This window comes from Capricornis sumatraensis, chromosome 21, assembly GCF_032405125.1.
Source record: "Capricornis sumatraensis isolate serow.1 chromosome 21, serow.2, whole genome shotgun sequence".
Lineage (NCBI taxonomy): Eukaryota > Metazoa > Chordata > Mammalia > Artiodactyla > Bovidae > Capricornis > Capricornis sumatraensis.
The window spans coordinates 50166364-50187425 of NC_091089.1; the positions used below are offsets into that span (position 1 = coordinate 50166364).

Consider the following 21062-nt stretch of genomic DNA (forward strand, 5'->3'; position numbering starts at 1 on the left):
TTACCAGTCTTAACTTGTCATGTCTTAGTAATCATGGCTGGTTAACTCCTGGCTAATTATCTCTGGAGAATTTTTCAATTATGCAATAAAATAATTTTTGCAGTAATGCTAATTAGTTGGGCATTTTAAATAGCTAAGTTATCATATATTTGGCCAAAAGTTTTGAAATGTAAACAGATAGAGTTTAGGTTTTTATAAGGTATCGATTTCTGCATGTTCCAACTTGAGGACAAAATAGAGTAAGAAAACAAGAAAATTAATTTATGATCAAGTTATCAAAATATGAATGAATCTTTTACATCATACAGATTTTCTTTAATAGTGTGGTAGCAAGCTCTGTACTCAAGTCAGAAATGTTTTTCTCAACATCTGCAAATATTGAAAAGTTCAGATACTAACCCTGCTCCTAATTCCAGCTGTGGTAAACACAGTGCAAATTTCAACAGAATGGGAAATCTTCACTTCACAGCCAAAGACGAAAGCTTATCAAATGATATTTTAGTAAAATTGGGATTTCAAGATTACTCACTGGAAAGTTTCAGTTAAGAGGTCTGATTATCCCGAACTAGCAAATAAAGCCCTCAAGTTATTAATAACTGTAAAACAGTTCTGCAAATGGCATTCCTTACATTTCTTCAATTTGCTATTCTTTGCACACTGTTTTTTATTCTGATAAAAAAAACCCTATCAACTGAATGTGTATTACCAAAAAAAAACCCTCCAAATCCTAGAATTTTTTTTTCATTTCCTTACATTGTCTTTTAGCATACAAATTTATACTTAAATCAAAATCTTACGATACAATTTTGTTAATTTCTAAAGAGATCTCTTTCTGCATTCAAATGTAGCAAACATTTACTAAGTGCTTACTCAATGACACAACACATTAGTCTTAACAGGTAAGCATTAACTTATTTAATTCTCTTAAGAATTCAGTGGGGTGGGTACTGTTATTTACAAATGAGGAATCTGAGACACAAATACCTTGATTTTTTTTAAGATATTGCTCCTTCTAGATATTCATATAGTTTACATTTGTTTTTCACATTTAGGTTTTAACTTATCAGGAATTTCCATTTAAGGGGTGAGAAGGCAATCTCAGTATCTCCTCTAAGGATGCCTATCTTACCAGCGTGTGTGTGCACGCTCAGCCTCTCAGTTGTGTCCAACTCTTCTCGACCCCATGGACTTAAGTTAGCCCGCCAGGCTCCTCTGTCCAAGCGATTTCCCAGGTAAGAATACCGGAGTGGGTTGTCATTTCCTCCTCCAGGGGATCTTACTGACCCAGGGATGGAAACCGGATCTCCTGTACTGCAGGCGGATTCATGACCACTGAGCCACCTGGGAAGCCCATTTTATTAGCACCACTTATTAGTTTTTTTCTTTACTAATTCAAAATGCCACTCCTGTCACATACCAAAGCCCTGTAAATAAATGTCTCACTGGGGACTTCATATTCCGCCCCCTGGCGTGCTTATTCATACCTATGCTACTGCTACTGCTTTCAGGCAAGTTGCGATATTTGAGAAGCGAGTCCTCCCTCACTCTTTTTTTAATTTGGATGTTACTTCTAATTTGATGGGCTTCCCTGGTGGCTCAGTGGTAAAGAACTGGCCTGCCAATGAAGGCGGCTCGGGTTCGATCCCTGGGTTGGGAAGATCTCCTGGAGAAGGAAAAGCTCCCCGCTGCAGTATTCTTCCTGGGAAATCCCCTGGACAGAGGAGGCCGGTGGGCTACACCCACGAGGCTGCAAGAATTGGATGCACCTTAGTGACTGCGCTTCTCCAGTGGCTCAGCTGGTAAAGAATCTGCTTGTAATGTGGGAAACCTGGGTTTGATCCCTGCGTTCGGAGGATCCCCTTGAGGAGGGAACAGCTACCCACTCCAGTATTCTGGCCTGGAGAATTCCACGGATGGTATATAGTTCATGGGGTCGCAAAGAGTCGGACACAACTGAGCGACTTTTAATTTCACTTTAATGACTAACAATGACTTTTAATTTGATGTTGTCAAATCCCACCAAAACCCTATAGAACTTTGGAAGTGCAATGAATTTGTATTAATTTATGACACTATGTATTACTTATGAAAATGAGATATTTCCACTTATTTTGGACTTAATACCCATCAGTAAGTTGTCTAATTTTCTGCATAAAGGTGTTACACATCTCATTAAATTTATTTTTTCCTCCAGTTATCTTGAATTTTATTGTGGCTAGTTTTTTTTTTTTTAATAAGTATTTCAGTCATACAAAAATATATATTGAAATACCCTTGGATCTCCCATCCAGCTCTGTCAACTCTTAGCATTTTGTAGTATATGATTAGATATAAGACATGACAGATGGATTCAGCTAAAGTCCCCTATGAACACCTTTATTATCCCACTGTCCTTCCTCTTGCTTCTCAAGAGATAGCCATGATTTTGACTTTCCCCAATGGTCATTAAGAGGTTTTGATACACGTGGTATCCGTAACAATAAAGTTTTGCACACTTCTATAAATTTGTGTCAAACTTTGACACTGCTCATGTCGCTGCATTTCTTTCATGCCGATGATACATAAATAATCTTCAACTCTAGGGCATTCATTTTAGCTGTCATATAGCATTCCACTGTATGACTCCAACACAGTTCCCTGTCTAGTCTCCTTCTAAAGAGGAGGTTGTTTCCAATTATCCACTCTTACAAGCTCCCATCAGTAGTCTGGCATATAACTTCTCATTCATAAGGAGAGCTCTTTAAGGACAGAAACTTCTGAACTTTCTGATCAAAAAAGAAACCCCACAGCAAGAAAAACGATTTTTCACTGCAGCCCCCCACACACACACTTAAAACAGGCATTTTATTATATGTTATCCTCTGCCATCTCTCTAAATTGAGGGTTGTGAACTACTGATGACTATGAAATCAACTTAGTTGATCCTGAGCAGTAGCTTTTTTAAAAAAAACAGAAAACAGTAGAAAACAGATCACACTCAATTTCAAAAATTTTAATTCAGCCTGTGTCTCATATAATATCAATGTATTTCCCACCATGGAAACATATGGAAAACAAGGCCTTAGGACATATACCAACAAGTAGAAATGCTGCCCGGCAGGACATGCACATATACATCTTTACCAAGTACTAACAACATGATTACACTAATTGTTCCCACCAGGGAAAAATGAGTTCCTATTTTATCCACTATCATCAACACATTATTTGGTCCCTCAAACTTTCATCAAAAGCATGAGTGCAACAGAGAGGAGGGCTGTCAACACTTAGCATTTCCCCAATTACAAAAAAATTTGAGAATATTTTCATGTTTACTGATTTTTCAGGATCCTGCTCCTTTGAATTATTTGTTCACATTCACCATCTTTTTCTTGTCTCTGCACTTAGTCACTCAGTCGTGTCCAACCCTTTGCAACCCCATGGACTGTAGCTCACCAGGCTCCTCTGCTCATGGAATTCTCCAGGCAAGAATTCTGGAGTGGGTTTTCATTTCCTTCTCCAGGGGAACTTCCTAACCCAGGAATTGAATCAGGGTCTCCTGCATTGCAAGCAGATTCTTTACCAGCTGAGCTACCTGGGAATTCTTCATATAATCATCTTTTGTTAATTACACAAGCCACATATATCTTCACCTAGCAAGTGACTTTTAATGGCCTTTTTAAAATGAAGTATTTCACTTTAAAGGGTTCAAATTTATCAGTATTTTAAGTTATGTATACACTTATACCTTCTTGGATCTTTCCATATGCTGTCACCTTTTAAAAGTCAAATTGCAAAGTTTTGCTGTTCTATTTGGCTGCAGTCTATTTTGGTGTGTGATGTAGGGCAGGTATCTTCTCCCCAACAGAAATAATCAAGTACACCAGTACCATATACTGAATCACTTCCCTAGTGATTACAAACGCTACTGTGTTTCTAGGCTTTTTTTTCCTTTCCTTCCATTAGTCTATATCTGAAACAAATACCATCATGTCTTAACCATTAAAGCTACAGAATTATGTCTTGGTATCGGACAAAATGAATTCTTTCACCTTTCTGCGATTTTACTTGGAATGACACTGAACTTATAAATAAGTAGAGGAAAATTGATATTTATGATACTGTATCTTCTATTCATAAACACAAGTATATTTTCTTATAATTGAATATTATATGGGTCTTATAATTTTTTCCATTAAGGTCCCACATATGTTTTTATTTTTTCCTAGGTATTTTATAGTTTGTGTTGCCATTTTAAAGGGTGTCTTTTTTAAATTCAGATTTTGCTTGTTGCTGGCATTGGTTTTTGAGCCTTGAACGACAACATTAGAGATGCTGAGCTTCCACGCATTTGAAAATTCACGTCACTTTACAGTTAGCCTTCTATATCACAGATCTACATTTCAAGATTCAATCGTGAATGGGGTAGTACATAGTTACTGGGGGAAAAAAAAACAAACACAGAAGTGGACAGGCACGGTTCAAGTGTCAACTGTATTAACTTAAAAAAAAAATCAACTTTATTGAGGCAATGCTTACATACAATAAAATGCACAAGATGTTAAATATATAATTCAGTGAGTCCTAATAAATACATACCTCCATATAACCACCATCCCTGTCAAGATACAGAATATTTTCACTGTCTCAGAAAGGTTCCTTGGATCCCTTCTGAGTCAATATACCTTTCATATTCCTGATTTATATCAAAGCAATTTTCGTCTGTTACAGAAATTCACAAAGTTGTAATCATGCCACAGGTACACTTCTATTTTTTTTAACAAAGACCATTTACTCAAATTAATCAAGTTCCCTTATATTCCTAATTTTCTAAGAAGTTTTGTTAAGAATAAGTACTGAATTTTATCATCTGCTTTCCTTCACCCATTGAGATTATCATAGAGCTTTTTCCTCTTTCGATGTGTTAATGTGATGAATTTCATTTACAGGTTTTCTAATGTTTAGTCATTTTTACGTTTTGAGACAAACCCTAATTAATCACAGTGGCTTGTTATGAGCAAATACTAACTTTTTATCTAAAATTTCATTGCTGTGCTTATTATTGAGGTATAGCCTGTATGTTTCCCTTCTGATACTACATCTGTCCTGACGGCTCGTGGTACTAAGATTATAGTAGCCCAGCAAAATGATTTTTTCTCATATATTCATTCACTGCATCTCTTCTCCTATCAGGACTCAGACCACGTAACATTTTACATGACACTGGAATTACTGGTTCTTCTTAAGTTTTGTAGAACTTGCCCATCTGGGATTTTCATTTGGGGTCTGGACTTTTTGAAATTTTTATTTAATTTCATTTCTTTGTATTTTCTAACTATGAATTAAGATTTTAAAATTATAATCAGGTTTCCTATCCTTAAGCCACTTTTGGTAATTTATTTTGCTAGAGATTTCCATTCAACCTGTTTTCCAATCAAAGGCAAAAAGCTGTTCACACGTCTCAGTTTTGAAACCACAGTTTGTCTTCAGTCCTATCCCTGTTTCATTTCTAATGTATTTGTGCTCTTTTTCTCCTCTATCAATCTCGGCTAACTTAGTCTTTTCAATTTAGCACCTTAGGTTTCAGTTCAGTTCAGTCGCTCAGTCGTGTCTGACTCTTTGCGACCCCATGAATCACAGCATGCCAGGCCTCCCTGTCCATCACCAACTCCCAGAGTTCACTCAGACTCACGTCCATCGAGTCCATGATCCCATCCAGCCATCTCAACCTCTGTCGTCCCCTTCTCCTCCTGTCTCCAATCCCTCCCAGCATCAGAGTCTTTTCCAATGAGTCAACTGTTCGCATGAGGTGGCCAACGTACTGGAGTTTCAGCTTTAGCATCATTCCTTCCAAAGAAATCCCTGCGTTGATCTCCTTTAGAACAGACTGGTTGGATCTCCTTGCAGTCCAAGGGACTCTCAAGAGTCTTCTCCAACACCACAGTTCAAAAGCATCAATTCTTTGGCGCTCAGCCTTCTTCACAGTCCAACTCTCACATCCATACATGACCACTGCAAAAACCATAGCCTTGACTAGACGGACCTTTGTTGACAAAGTAATGTCTCTGCTTTTGAATATGCTATCTAGGTTGGTCATAACTTTTCTTCCAAGGAGTAAGCATCTTTTAATTTCATGGCTGCAGTCACCATCTGTAGTGATTTTGGAGCCCAAAAAAATAAAGTCTGACACTGTTTACACTGTTTTCCCATCTATTTCCCATGAAGTGATGGGACCAGATGCCACGATGTTCGTTTTCTGAATGTTGAGCTTTAAGTCAACTTTTTCACCCTCCTCTTTCACTTTCATCAAGAGGCTTTTTAGCTCCTCTTCACTTTCTGCCATAAGGGTAGTGTCACCTGCATATCCGAGGTGATTGATATTTCTCCCGGCAATCGGATTCCAGCTTCTGCTTCTTCCAGCCCAGCATTTCTCATGATGTACTCTGTGTAGAAGTTAAATAAGCAGGGTGACAACAGACAGCCTTGACATACTCCTTTTCCTATGTGGAACCAGTCTGTTGTTCCATGTCCAGTTCTAACTCTTGCTTCCTGACCTGCATATAGGTTTCTCAAGAGGCAGGTCAGGTGCTCTAGGATTCCCATCTCTTTCAGAATTTTTCACAGTTTACTGTGATCCACACAGTCAAAGGCTTTGGCATAGTCAAGAAAGCAGAAAGAGATGTTTTTCTGGAACTCTCTTGCTTTTTCCATGATCCAGCAGATGTTGGCAATTTGATCTCTGGTTCCTCTGCCTTTTCTAAAACCAGTTTGAACATCTGGAAGTTCACGGTTCATGTATTGCTGAAGCCTGGCTTGGAGAATTTTGAGCATTACTTTATTAGCATGTGAGATGAGTGCACTTGTGTGGTAGTTTGAACATTCTTTGGCATTGCCTTTCTTTGGGATTGGAATGAAAACTGACCTTTTCCAGTCCTGTGGCCACTGCTGAGTTTTCCAAATTTGCTGGCATATTGAGTGCAGCACTTTCATAGCGTCATCTTTCAGGATTTGAAATAGCTCAACTGGAATTCCATCACCTCCACTAGCTTTGTTCACAGTGATGCTTTCTAAGGCCCACTTGACTTCACATTACAGGATGTCTGGCTCTAGGTGAGTGATCACACCATTGTGATTATCTGGGTTGTGAAGATCTTTTTTGTACAGTTCTTCCCTGTATTCTTGCCACCTCTTCTTAATATCTTCTGCTTCTGTTAGGTCCAGACCATTTCTGTCCTTTATCAAGCCCATCTTTGCATGAAATGTTCCCTTGGTGTCTCTAATTTTCTTGAAGAGATCTCTAGTCTTTCCCATTCTGTTGTTTTCCTCTATTTCTTTGCATTGATCGCTGAGGAAGGCTTTCTTATCTCTTCTTGCTATTCTTTGGAACTCTGCATTCAGATGCTTGTATCTTTCCTTTTCGCCTCTCTTCTTTTCACAGCTATTTGTAAGGCCTCCTCAGACAGCCATTTTGCTTTTTTGCATTTCTTTTCCATGCGGATGGTCTTGATCCCTGTCTCCTGCACAATGTCACGAACCTCCGTCCATAATTCATCAGGCACTCTATCTAACAGATCTAGGCCCTTAAATCTATTTCTCACTTCCACTGTATAATCATAAAGGTTTAGTCATTTCAATTATATTTTTCCCCCATTAATATTCCTCAACTTTATTTCCTTCCTTTTTCTAACTCATTACATTGTATAGTTAATGCATTTATTTTTCTTTACTAAACATTCTTAATTCTTCAGTAAACATTTAAAGTTCTAAATTTCCCAGGTAGGCAAATGAGCTTTTGTTGTAACCCAGTTTTGATAAGCAGCATTTTCATCATCCTAAACACTTCTCATTTTTATGATTCGTCCTTAAACTGAGAAATGTTTTCCAGCACACCACTATGGATTTGGGAGCTGGCGCTATCCTCCTGCGATGTTTCTGACTTGATCATACTAGGGTCCCAAATATGACTTGCAGGGTACAAATTCCTAGGAATTTGTCAACATTTGCTTTGAGGTTTGATACATAACCAAGTTTTATAAAATTCCACAGGAATCAGAAAAAAATATACTGTAACTACTGCATGCTTGCTAACTGCACATTTCCAATCCTGTATAACCTTATTTTTTACCTATCTTTTCTTAAATTATTGTGATGTATATTAGAATCTCCTAGTACAATTATTACACATTTGTTTATTTATCCTTGTAATTCTGCCAATGTTACTGTATAGATCGCTACAGACTGTCCCTAGCATACCCACCTTGCCCTGCACCCAAATTCTTATATACTGTGAAGTTGCTCAGTCGTGTCCAACTCTTTGCGACCCCATGGACTGTAGCCTACCAAGCTCCTCCATTCATGGGATTTTCCAGGCAAGAATACTGGAATGGGTTGCCATTTCCTTCTCCAGAAGATCTTCCCAACCAAGGGAATGAACCTGGGTCTCCCACATTGTAAGCAGCCGCTTTTACCGTCTAAGCCACCAGGGAAGCCATCAAATTCTAGGATGATGTAGTTTTAAAGTAAAGAAATGAAAAAAGTTGTGCTAGGCATAATCCCCATTCGGGCTGCTGTAATGGCATTCTGTAGACTGGGTGCCTTATTAAACAGTGGAAATCTATTTCTTACAATTCTGGAGGCTGGGAATTTCAAGTTCAAGGTGCCATCAGATTTGGTGTATGGTATGGGCTCACTTCCTACTTCATAGACAGCTGTCTTTTTGCTGTAACCTCATACAGCAGAAGGGGGCAAGGGAATTTCCTGGGGTCTCTCTTAAAAGGGCATTAATCCCATTAAGGAGGGCTCCACTCTCATGATCTAATCACTTCCCAAAGGCCCCATCCCCAGATAACATCACACTGGGAATTAGATTTCCAGATAATGCCTAGCACAACTTTTTGCATTTCTTTACTTTAAGACTACGTCATCCTAGTTTTAAGTGTATCTACTAAGAAGAAGCATTTAATTAAACTTTTTTCTAAGTTTTCATTCTCCTTTAACTAGTAAGCTTAATGTGAACTTATGTACTGGTTTATGGAGATACTGAAGCTAACTTTCTATCATCTTATTTTGTTTTCTAATTCCTAAGGAGTTTCTTCAATTCTTTTTTCCCCTTTCCTGGCTTCTTCTTGAATGATCACATATTCATCATTTCAACCCCTTCATCCCCACTGATTTGGAGTTACACATTCTATTTCAATTCTTTCAGGATGCACTCCTTAAATTTTTCATGGAAAACTTTAATCAGTGGCTGTAGGTGAAGACAGCAAACAAAAACCAAAATAAAATAAAAATGAAGGAATTTCAAAAGAAAAGACAATCTCATGAGGATAGGTGAAGAGTAAGAAGAAAAGCAAAATTTTGATAACTGGAAAATGGATGGATGAGTAATAACTGTGAACAGATTTCAGAAACTATTACTAACTCTAAGCTACCTGTAGAGAACCATTCTATTTACAGAACAGAATTCTCCAAAGGTTAAGTTGTGGACACCACCAGGCATAGCAGGAGCTGAGGACCGGGAGGGGGTAAGGAGATAAAAGAGACAGGATTGAGTGAGAGCTATCTGAGAAGCAATCACCTACTCCCCCGCTCCCTCGCTGGGTAACTGCCCCTTTCCCTCTGCAGAAGACTAAACCTTTATTCTTGGCAGAGAGGAAATCAGTCTACCTGGACTGGAGAACAGTCTGGTCCTGTTAGGAGAAGAGATGGAGTAAATGAACACAAGGCATGCTAAATGCAGACACTCCCCAGCCCTTTCCTTCATTGAGTTCTGGTTCCCAAAAATACTAGAAGCCAGACCTTTACCCATTTAGTCAGAACAAGACTCCTCTTTGGGATACCTGACCAACCTAAGAGGAAAAACATACAGACACTGAAATCAAGACTTTACCAACAAACAGTCCACCCAGATTATTCTTCAATGAAACTGAAAGGAGACTACCCATATGCATAGTTTCCAATCAGCTTTTCAGACCCCTACTTTCTTAATTAAGGATTACTTGGATTATTTGAGGGAAAATGAAGCAAAAACAGAAAAATGCAGCTTTAAGTTTATATAGAGAAAGAAAACACTGTCAAAATCACCACTACACCCAGAGAAATGAGAGACTATAGCAACCCTGACCAAGAGTAGCATGTTTTACAGAGGAAACAAGCTTCACAAAGGGAACCATTCAAACAGTAACAGACAGCTCTTGGACTGCTCAATGTTCAAACATCAGAGATGACAATGGAAGGAGGGGGAATTATCAAAGCAATCAAGAAGTATCCCCTGAACTGAAAGATGGGAGCTTCCTGATTGAAAAGGTCCATTAAGACCCGAGGCCAATGGATCAAACATGCCCACATAAAAGCTGGTGGCTGTAAAACTTCTGAATGCTGAGGACACAAACGAAGAGCCAAAAGTTCCCAGATATAAATTTTTTTAAAGGTCATATAGAAAAGAATCAGAATGGATTTGATTTTCGGAACAGTAAAACTAAGTGAGGCCAACAGAGCGATGCTCTCGTAATTCTGAAACACAATTATTTTCAACCAAGAATTCTATTGGCCACCCAGGATTGAATAAGGGTATTTTCAGACGTACAATATCTCCAAATATTTTCCATATACACTCTCTCTCAAGGAAAGTCCTAAAGGAAAGGATATGTTTTGTAAAAAGAAGGGAAAGCAAACGAATAAGAAATCTAGCAAAGGAGAAAGCCTAAGGAACCCCAAGAGCGCGGAGGGGGATCCCAGAACAACTGCTGCGCACCAGTGTCAGCAACCAGTGCAGAGTGGAGCGGGTTCAAACAACATACAGCAAGAATGATACCAGGCTTCTCTCCAAAGTGGACCAACACTGTAAAAGTCAATGGAAGCATGACTGCCACTGATGAGACCCACTAAATGTTCAGAGTGAATGTGACAATAAATAACCACCAGGTCTGTTTTAACTAACATCCAGATTTCTGACCCCATAGATTAGAATGCAAAGGAAAAAAACCTGCCTGTTAAGAGGAACTCTCATACGTTCAGACATGTTTACATACATATGGAATTTTAGACCCAGTGCCACTCAACAAAAACAGGATGCAAACCACACATGTATTTGTAAACTTTCTATTAGCTACTTTTAAAAAGTAAAAATAGTTGAAAGTAATCATAGTTAAAAGTAATCCGCCAACAGTCAGACTCGACTGAGCGACTGAACCGAACTGAATCATTTTAATAATGCAATCAGTTCAGTCCAGTCACTCAGTCGTGTCCGACTCTTTGCCACCCCATGGACTGCAGCATGTACTAATTCATCCTACCACATCCAAAAAGGGTTTTCCCAGGCGGTTCAGTGGTAAAGAACCCGCCTGCCAATGCCGGAAACAGAGAGACAAGGGTTCGATCCCTGGGTTGGGAAGATCCCTTGTAGTAGGAAATGGCAACCCACTGCAATAAGCTTGCCTGGAGAATTCCATGGACAGGGGGCCAGGCGGGCTGCAATCCATGGGGTCACAAACAGTTGGACACGACTCAGCATACACACAAACATCTAAAATATTATCTCAGTGTGTAATCAGTATTGAAGATGAAAATACTTTATTTACAGTATTTTTTTTTTACTTAAGTATTATAAATCCAGTGTGTTTTATACATGCAGTCCATCTCAGTCTGGACTAGCTACATTTCAGGTGTTCAAGGACCACATACAGCTCGTGGCTATCTACTGAACAGAGCAGCTCTAGATGGATACAGAACTGGATAGTAGGAGGTAAGAGATCTGAGGGAGAGTTACTTTTCATCATTTACTATTTTGTTCCTTTTGAATCTGGCATCATGTGCTCTTATTATTCAAAAAATGAATAAAGTACATTTCCTAAAATATATTATAAATGTAGATATCCTCTGACCTACTTATAGAAATCTCTTCTATGGATGTATATAATGATGCAGAAACAGTTATTTGTTGCAGCACTATTTTTAACACAAGACTGGAAATAAACATCCATCAACAGAGGACTGATTAAATACATTATAGACACACATACAAAAAAATACTGTGCAACCAAAAGAAAGCTAAGAAGTATTTATTATATACTGACAAGGAATAACCTACAGGATGCATTATTAAGCAAAATAAAGGACCACTTTTTGTACTAAAAGGTAACGAATGCACGAAGTTGTTCATATATGCAACTTTCAGAACAATGCCTAACACTTTCAGAACAATACAAGAAAACCTCATAATGCTACTTGCCTTTAGAAAGGCAACTGAGTAAGGCGTAGCAAGAGACTTTGCAGTGTGTATCTTTTGAATTTCAAGTTTGAATACAATAATGTATTACCTACTTAAAAAGCCCACTATTCAAAAAATCCCCCAAAACCCACTATTCTACATCTAACTAGTGTCTGCTTTTTATTTACCATGCTTGGCATTCATGGGATACAAACACTAGTGTTTTTCTAGTTTTTCCATAGAGAAGCTTGAAGCTTGTTTTTCTCAGAGCCCACAGAAGTTTCAATGATACTGGAACAGATGTGTATATATTTGTGTGCATTTTAGTGTACAGTTTACAGAATTTTATCTCCTTTTCCCAAATGGCCATAGAAGCCCAGCCCCAGCTACTGGATTATTTATCTAATAAATTCCCCAAGGCTTTTCCTTGATACTAACTGATTTTCTAAGCTTCTGATACCTGGAGACTTTTTTCTCCCTTGCTGCCCTCTCTAGATCAGCTATGTATATACATAGCTGATAAAACAAAAAACGTTGTGCATTTTATTCCATATTTGAAGGAAAAGGAAAGGGCCTAATCTATGTCTCTTTGTATGGTTTTAAGAAATCTAGATAATACACAGTCAATGATGGCAAACACTGAAGCACTATGATAACGGATAAAGACTGCTAAACCTCGGCAGTTCAGAATTCAGTGATGACTTGTTTAAGGACAGCAGGAAGGCGATATGGAAATAGGTGACAAAACCCCACAAAATTCAAGTCTCGAACAAAGAAAGTCATTCAGTGCTGAAAGTGACCGTGGATGCCCAACATCTTCCAACAGCAAATATGAAATATTCCCCCAATACCTATACATTTATTTCAGAAGAAAATCAAGTTAGACATTTCAACATAAAATACGTGAAATGTGATGGTGCTGCCTCAAAAAGAACACCTAAGCTCCTGCTGAAATAATAAAAAATCACTATGAGGTTTCTGGCAATCCACATTCAAACATGTATCACACAAGACAGGGAAAAAAGCAAGATGTATTAATGACCTGGATTTTTACAACTGTTTTAGTCAAAGAAACCAGGACAACAGAAAGCATTAATGAACACACACACATAAAAGCCAGTTTAAAAAAAAACATTTCTCAATTCTCACTGTAACTGTCTTATTCCCAAAGTTGTACACTAGTAAGGAAAGGCACTGCCAACTGGAAACCCAAGTTGGCCCCATGGAAAGCAATGGGTAATATGCCTTTTAAACAAAAGCAAAGAGAAACATCCACGTGTTCAATTTCATGGACTGTTAAAACCTAATGTCAGAGCTTGAATTTAACCCTAAAAAGCAGGTCATTAGTTGAGAGAAAGTCCACATTAAAGGAGGACTGCTGAGCAAAGAGTCTATCTGTTCTTCAGTTCAGCTACTTTCCTTTCACTTTTAATGAGTTGTGTGGAATCCATAGGCCTATATTCAGTTTATAAACATAAAATTACATACTCGTTTATCATCCCTGGATTGTAAAAAAGGATGCAATTATTGAGATTACACAAGCTCAGACTCAAATCAGCACAAATATTCAGTACTCCAACTTCTCAAATTCCCAGAGTCTGTACTGACCTTCTGCTGAAGCAACAACTTATGCCCACATCAACTGGGTGCAAGTCCTCAGAGTGTAAAAGTCCAACTAAAACAAAGACTAGAGAATGCCCAACAGAACTTTCTTTGAAATTAACTAAAATTAAATTCAATATTCATTTCCTCAGTTACAGTAGCCATATTTCAAGTGCTAAATAGTCACATGTAGCTGGTGTCTACTATATTGAATGGTGTGGGTCTACGCCAAAGATCCTTCTCTACAATCTATTATTCCTTTGGAACTTCAAAGGCTTCCGGGGGTGGGTTGGCGGGGGGCGGTAAAAGAATGACAGGAAAACTGCACAGGCAGGACTTCAGTAACTGCCACTTGGCTTACATTCTGAGATTCTGCATAATGTTGCTGTTGCTGGCAGGAGCCTTCCTTCTGGCTGCTGCTGGGTGCACATAGGTCCGTGTGAGGTTTAAAAAGTGGTTTAGAGCAAAAACGACCAAGGCACAAACCTCAGGCCAAAGCAGGACCCTCCTGATACTTAAAACATTACACAAAAAGTTTAACTGGTCAGCTTGCCTGAACTACAGCCTAACCACCTGTTTATAAAGTAAAGATATGGTCTAAACAAGGAAGATTTGCATTCACTGCCATAGATAGAGCAACTCTATAGTCAACAAAAAAGTTTCCACAGCTCATTCAAATCAAGGGAGAAAGCCCATGTGCCCAGCTTCCACTGCACAATTTATCAGGAGTTCATTCTGTGAACTTTGAACACCAGATTCACCACCTCACATTTTGTAATGAAGGGTGTGATTAAACTGGAGCATTTCTTTAATATTTACAAATCCTTAACCATTATCTCTTTATAGAATTTTTGGAAAAAGCTGAAGTAACGTATGCAAATGTACTTTATCTTAAACAGGCAAACTACAAGATCACAGACTTAGTACACTATGTCCTCAGATGGAGTTTTTGAATTGAAAGACTCAAGGTAATAAATGTGATGAACTTGCAGCGGCTCCTCCCAGTATTCTTCCTTACTAGCTGAATACTTTAAACCTGAAGCTAGACCTACCCCTCAGAGAGAAGGTGGGAAAGGGCACTAGATTGTTTAAGGAAATGCAGCTTTTCAGATGCAAACTGGACATGGGTACTGAACAGACCAAAACTAAAGTCTGCACTCACATTCCATTGTTCCAAAGTGATCCCAAGATTTTGAAAAAATTACAGAACTATCTGGAAGAGTTAGTGACAATTTCATAGTAAAATTTTAATGAGAATGAATCACTTTAGGATTTGTTTTCTTAAAAGCACAAACCTAAAGACAGATCTAAATGAGCAGGTATCTGTTCTCTATCAGTGTGGCTCACTTATAATCCAAAAGCAATCAGTACACTCTAGAATGCACGGCAAGTGTGTAAGCCACAATCATGTTAACTACCTTAATACTTCTGGCTAACTACCCAAACCAGAGGCAGGGTCCAAACCCATCTGACTTGGCAAAGTTACATTCTTCCTATATGAACCTACTGAAATTGAAACTCAGAGCTATCCTTGAGATATCTACCTATAATCAGTATTGAAGTATGTCCTAATTGAACAGATCACAATTATACCAATCTGGAGAAATGACCAAAATTAAATCAGAGAGAAGCAATAAGCCTCAAACTGCATTTTTAAACAAAAAGGGCTGGATTACTTCTGTACTACTAGTTTTTTTTAAAGTCCTTTTTTTTCCCCCCAAATAGCTAAGGCTATAATTACAAGGTCACCAATTAATACTAATATTTGATGGAGTAGATGGTTTAGAAAGTACAACCTGGAGATAGGAAGGAGGAAGATCCAAAAAAGTTATCAAGGGTAATATTGAACAGAAGTCGTAAGAGGCATGAAGCCCTCAATAGACAAACCAGCCAACTGTCCACACTAGTTCTAGAAATCACTAGCATACTTAATCTTAAAATCCAAGTGAACAACTGTACATGACATCCCCGCAGACTGACAAACAGAATGACTTCCTCTGAAGAACAGGCGTGGGCGCTGTACCATTCACATCACCTTTCTTTACTACTGGCCTCGCATGAAGGATTTTTCAGTCTGGAATCAAGGCCCCCACAATGGCAAAACTAAAGAGCAGCTTGGTCACGGTAGGTACTGTGGATCTTTCATGAAATACATCATTAGAATCACATTCTACTCCTTTAAGAACATGTGTTAATCATCCTGAATGACGATCTAAAGTATATTATGTCGATTACCACGCTCTTTAAATAGATTTTCCCAAATATGATTTAAGCTAATTGATGAACATTCATTACTATGCTTTCAGGTCTGGTCCTGCACTGAATGGTTCCAGACCTGCTAGCTAGGCTCTGAGTATTTGCTTCTGTGTGTTGTAGATTATCTCCATTATCCTCACCAAGCTGCTATCTGTTTTATCTTACAATGGACAGTAGGCTAACAGTTCCCCATCTTTCTAGTCCACTCCCCATTAGACTGGCCTCAACCTCCCACATTACCCACAATCTATTTGTCTCTAATCTTCTGTAGGTTAGAAGTAAGAGAACTCTGCTTGTTAGAAACATACGAAATAAATGCCAACAGGATCTAATTAAGGGTAGCGATGACTCTCCCGTGACTAGGGCTATAACGTATGGACTCGGGACAATCTGGCTACCCTTGGCTTTCCTGCTTAGTGTCTGTTTCTCATATGCATGTTATCATAGGTCAAGGAGAAGAGGGTAGGAGAGTCGTCTGAACTAGAAAGAAAACAAGTGAAAACTACAACCAGAAGAGAACAAAAGAGATCTCTGAGAAGACCCTTATGTCTTCTCAGGCACTGTTTTAGATACCTTCATACCCTCATCACAGTCATTTACTCTTTCTAATAACCTTAAGAAGTAGGTGCTATCAGCTCCATTTTCAGTCAGAAAACCAAGGCTCAGGAGTTAAAGTAATTTGTCCATAAAACCGAGAAACTGACTCTGTAAGCCTTGGTCTCTCTGACTCGGAAACCCAGGGCCTTTCCACTACACAAGATTGTAGCCCAATGCTTGGTCTTGGTTAGCTAACTGTTTTTATACTTTATTTCTGGCTCTTTCATTGGAGCCTGACCAGTTCAGGGTTGCTTTCTTTCCCTAACCATCTTCTACAAAGTGAAGCAAAAGTCGCTCAGTTGTGTCCAACTCTGTGACCCCACATGGAATTCTCCAGGTCAGAACGCTGGAGTGGGAAGGCTTTCCTTCTCCAGGAAATCTTCCCGACCCAGGAATCAAACTGAGGTCTCCAGCATTGTAGGCGGATTCTTTAGCAACTGTGCTATCAGGGAAGATATAAATGGCAACGAATAATCAAACCAAGGCCAAATTAGGCTAGCTCTTCAAGTGTTCACCAGCTCAGCAACAAATACTAATTTCTGAAAGACTGGTCATACCTTCAATTTGTAGAGATTGTGTAAAACTGGTGACAAGTTCCCTCTTTCCAAAAAAACTACATGATCTGTTCCCAGAGATGATGAGCGTGAACATGTGACCCCTTCCCCAGTGCTGTGCTCTATGCTCAAAAGAAAGCAGTGCAAGCATACTTCAGGAAGTGGCTCAGTCCTGTATTACAATCTCCCTCAATTTGTATCAATACGTTAACATGATTTTCTAAACACCGGAGGACAGGGCAAGGAGAAATGAAGACTTCCCACTTTTCAAATTCCATTAAGGAACAGGGTATACTAGTTCCCTGTTACTTTATTGCCTAGTTCAGGGCTTGACACACAGCAAAACATCATTTTACTGTTTAATAAATGAGTAAATGTTACCTGTTCAATAAATACAAGTTACTTGTTGAATAAATGCATAACCTTGCCTGGACTGGTTTTGAAATCTTTTTAGTTCACATTTTCTTGACATACCTTTGTGATACTTAGTGGAAAACATCTACAGATAAAAATGGCTCCTCTACTCCCATCAAAAGACATGCCCCTCTCCAGCCTCTAAAAATGACTCTTGTCCCAAGAATATGAATAAGGCTCCATCTGCCAGACTGCACTAAATACAGATTTTATATGCATTACAGAAACACCTGTACAAAAAAGCTGCTACAAAAAACGAGGCCTCAGAAGTCCTAAAGTACAAAACCAAACAAGAATAAGGAGTGCTTTCGGACCTTTTATAAAAGCCACAGTTGAAAATATCTGCAAAATAACTTCTTTGCAGGTCTTTGATCAGGTTATGCAGCTGAACTATTCTGTCACTCAGATTTTCCCTCAATGTGAAGTAACAAGATTTCAGGAACATGTTTGAGGTATTTACAGTATGAAAATGAAAAGGGGACCTTTTGCCATCTTGAAGTAGAAACAACCTTTGTTCTTACTAAAGAGAATTTCTGCTGAAATATACAAAACTATCCCCAAATTCCTACTTAAGAGTTAAAGCACATACCAAGCCTGACAAGCCACAAACAACAGGAAATTACTCTGCACAGTTTCTTGCAAACTATTATTTCATGAACCTTACAGATGTGTGTGTAGAGATTTGACCACTTATGACTAGATACAGGTAAGTTACAATTTTAAAAAGCCAAACTTTGCTGAACACTTAGAATGTGAAATCACTAGAAGGTATAGCTACAAAGTATAAAAACCAAGTTCTAACAGCACTTTCATACTAAAAAAAAAAAGCCCAGAATGGATGTTTCCGAACACCTTACATTAATTAAAATAGACCAATGAACTACTTCAAACTCAACTTTAACATTAAGGGTTTAAGTGGGCACTCATCTTAGAAATGTCAATAGATTTGAACTGTTCTTATTTACTACAACAACTAATTTTACAGCAGAAAAAAAACTTAAAACTTTAAAAATAAAATCAGTGTTGGTCTCTGACTTTGATATGTTTGCTAAATGAACTTCTGGTGGAGAAAATTCTATCAATATCTTGTATGGTACTTTTTTTTAAGGCAAATGAAAAAAACATCTTCAAACTAAGACACATTTATGAAGCCCACTTTACATTCTTTCATCTCTTGAATATTTGCTTCATTTACTTGTTCACAACTTCCCAAATTTAACTATTTACCTTACACACCCCCAACCCTAACTTTTTTAAGGGATTAAAACTAGAACAGCTAATGTATTATCAAAATAATAGAAAGTGCATTATCTATTAGTCTCAAGGAAAGCACCCTTACAATCAGTGGTGAAGGCTCAATTCATATGAAATCAGAAGAAAAGATGTAATTTTTGAAAAGATGCAATTACTCCAAGCAAGTTCGCGAGATCATTTATTTATTCACAACAAATTTAGCTGTGTCGTGCTAAAACACCACAATTTAGGATACCCCAAACTGTAACAAACATGACAAGACTGATGGAAAAATGCTACCTCATTTTCGTTTTACCGGGAAACGTCTCTTTTTAAATAAAGGGTTAGTTGACAACAAACCGGCAGTATTTAGCTTTTTCAAGGGTCAAGAGGAAGGAATAACAAAACCAACCTAACTACTGTTTTTTTCTTTTGTTCAGGATCAAAAGGAAACCATTAACCACGAAAGGATTAAGTAAGTAGAAGACAAAAGTACTCAATCCAAGGGCAGTATTCCCCAGAAGAGAAGAAAACAATTAAAGCTGCAGGATTTGAAAACCAAGTTTGAAATACGTTGAAATCAATTAGCTTGCTCTCTAAAGGCGTGTGATTAAAAAAAAAAAAAAACAGCTAATAGGCTCCGCTCACAAGAGCAACTTTCACAAGCTAGTGGAGAAGTTATGTGGACGGAGTACCAGCCGTGTGCGTGTTTGTGTGAGAGCACACGCTCGCGATTCTGAACCCCGAGACCAGAATGGTTAACAAAGGTTACAGCACCAGGGAAGTGGGGGCGGGGGGGGGGGGGGAAGTGGAAGCAAAGTCTCGCATGCTCCTAACTCGGGCTTCCCAACAAGTCCCCGAAACCAGAGCCTCGTCCCTGCGGGATTTGAAAATCACCACCACAAACTAGCGAGGGTGACCGCCACGGAGGAGGAGGGGACGGGCCGGGCCACACAGCCGGCCCCCGCCCCGGGCCGCGCGCGCGGGCGGGCGGGCGAGCGGGCGGGTGGCTCCCAGCGCCGACCCCGTCCCCCCGGCCGCCCCGCCCCGCGCTCCCGCACCCCGCGAGCGGCCAGGCGCCTCGCCACACCCCGGCCCCTCGGCCCGGCCAGGTGACGCGGCCGGCCCGCCTCACCGACCCCGAGCCCCACAGAGACACACCCCGGCCCCGAGGCCCCGCCGGGCGCCGCGGCGTTACCTGGACCGAGGCTCCGGGTCCCGCCCCGTCAAGAGCCCGGGGGGGTCCGGGACCTTTGTTCCTTCCTCTTCCGAAAGGGATGGAGGGGCCGGGAGGAGAGAGGGGAATGGGCCGACTGGAGGCGGAACTGAAAACACTCTGGCGGCCGCCCCGCCCCCCCAGCCGGAGCCCGGCCGGCGGCCCCGGCGCGCGGGGAGGGGACGGGAGAGGGGGCGGCGCGGGCCCGGCCGCCGCCCGCGGGGAGGAGGAGGTGGGGACGCGCGTCCCGCCGCCGCCACCGCCGCCCCTCCTCCCCTCGGGCGCGCGCCCGCCCGCCTCGCCCCCACCCGGGCGGCCCCCGACGGCCGAGCCGTCCTCCCCCGCCGCGCCCGCCGGCCCCACCTCCGCTTCCGCCCTGCGCCCTTCGCCGCCGGCCGCAGCGGCGCGGCGCACCCACCTCCGGGCGGCTCGCTCGGCGCTCGCTGGCTGGTGGCTGGGAGCTGCTCCTCCGCCGCCGCCGCCGCCGCCGCCGCCGCCGCCGCGGCCGCGCGGTAGCCCCGCCTCCCACCCCGGGCCGCGAGCCCCGCCGATTCGCCGGCGCAGCCCCGGGGGGCTGGCACCCTGCCGCCCGCTGATTGGCGCCCCCGGACGCCCGTTAGGGGCGCGAGGTACGCTGGCCGAGCGCGCGGCCTTGGGAGCGCGCGCGGAAGACCCGGGCAGCGAAGAAAGGGAAGGGGTTAGGCCCGAGCGCCCGTGTTAGGGCCAGGGCGCGAGCTGTGGGCTCTGAGAGGCGCGGGCCGCTACCTCTCCCCACCTCCTTTCCCTCCGGCCTCCCCGCCCTCCCGGCCGGACCGGCGGCGCACGCAGCCAATCAGCGCGCTGGGTGCTCGGGGTGTGAGCCGCGCGTCGGGGGCCTCGAATCGGAAGGGAGACGTCGCTCGCTGATTGGTCCCGCCTCCCCCGTAGAGCGTGAGGCGAGGCGCGGCCGGGCGGGCGGCGGAGGACTTAGGCGGGGTGGGATGCCCGCGGTTTCGGTTGGCTT

At 41.1% G+C, this 21062-nt stretch overlaps 1 protein-coding gene across 2 annotated transcripts in view; it reads right to left on the reverse strand.

Annotated features, from left to right (window-relative positions):
* Positions 1–20534, reverse strand: part of SMAD2 (SMAD family member 2) — an 85633-nt gene extending 65099 nt beyond the window's left edge. The window contains exon 1 of one of the 2 annotated variants that reach the window (XM_068993955.1): positions 20478–20534. The gene's annotated coding sequence lies outside the window, so the exon portion shown is untranslated. Of the gene's footprint in view, positions 1–20041; positions 20161–20477 lie in introns of those variants that run through there. The other variant, XM_068993956.1, reaches the window with a different exon arrangement.
* Between the last annotated feature and the right edge of the window lie 528 nt (positions 20535–21062).